This window comes from Echinops telfairi, unplaced genomic scaffold (assembly GCF_000313985.2).
Source record: "Echinops telfairi isolate 266 unplaced genomic scaffold, ASM31398v2 ScPeMD7_7457;HRSCAF=8495, whole genome shotgun sequence".
Taxonomy (NCBI): Eukaryota; Metazoa; Chordata; class Mammalia; order Afrosoricida; family Tenrecidae; genus Echinops; species Echinops telfairi.
In genome coordinates this window covers 24501791-24502898 of record NW_022111357.1, presented here as the reverse complement: position 1 = coordinate 24502898, position 1108 = coordinate 24501791, and the positions used below count along the sequence as shown (strand labels likewise).

The 1108-nt window shown below is 61.7% G+C and overlaps 1 protein-coding gene across 1 annotated transcript in view; it reads right to left on the bottom strand.

The window, feature by feature from the left end:
- Window positions 1-1108, bottom strand: part of KIF17 (kinesin family member 17) — a 35352-nt gene that overhangs the window by 22711 nt on the left and 11533 nt on the right. The window lies entirely within an intron of this gene.

The window sequence follows — 1108 nt, the reverse complement described above, 5'->3', positions numbered from 1 at the left end:
GAGGCTGCCTGGCAGAGGGAGCAGTGAGGGCAAAGGCCCTGGCAGGTGTCTGGGAGCAGGGGCAGGCAGTCAGGAGTAAGTGCTCTATCTTGGAGCAGGCCTTGGAGACGGCTCAGGGGGCTTCAATCCTGGGTTCTCCTGGGGTAAAGGGCCATGGAGGGTTGGGCGAGGCGGATGGGGTTGGATGTACACTGGATCAGGCCTTCCCTAGGCTCTGGGGAACCTACCGGGCCTGCAAGGGCAGCGCTGGGAGGCCTGGGAGAGCCCTGCAGTCACTCAGGGGTGAGAGGCTAGCAGCTCAGGCCAGAGTGGCGGCAGGATGGGGGTGATGTGGAGGTGGGGACAAGTACACAGATTTTGGATGTGGGGCTGGCACTGAGAGAAAGCACAAGTCAAGGACACCCCTGGGATTTCCTGCTGGCAGAGAGAGAGAGAGAGAGAGAGAATCTGAACCTGACCAGCCGTGTGAGGGGCCAGCAGGCAGCGGAGGCGGGCAGCGCAGAGCACGGTATGGGCCACACTAGGGGGAAAGGCCCATCGGCAGACAGATGGAGTGAAACTTGGGATTCAGAGGCGGCGGTGGCAGCGGCAGAATGGAGGTCCGTGTATAAGGCTTAAGAGCTAGAGATGGTGTTTGAAGCTACGTGTGCACAAGAATCTACCTTCCGAGTGAGGCTGGAGAGGCCCGCAGCAATGACCAGGAGGCCAGGGCCAGGGAAGGGGGCTGCAAGGGAGGAGGGGGCGGGAAGCAAGTGGGGCGAGCGGGGAGGGGAAGCAGGGCAGAGCTGGTCCAAGCAGCGAGGGTTTCCAGGAAGGAAAGGGAGTCCACTGGGGCCGAAAGCCCAGGACCTGCATCTGACCTGGGTTCACAGCCTGGAGGTCACCGAACACAAAGGGGGGGGGGGCACCTGTGGAGCCAGGGGCAAGTGAGAGTCCAGGAAGGAGCCTGGAACCAGTGTGAGGGGACAAATGTCTCAAGTCTTATGAAAAGGAGGAGAAAGCAAGCTGCCAGGGACCAAAGGTGTTCGGTGTGTACTGTGGGGAGCAGGGGCAGAGCCCCCACCGCACCATGGGCTATCACTCTCCAGCAGTGACAGGGCAGGTGGTG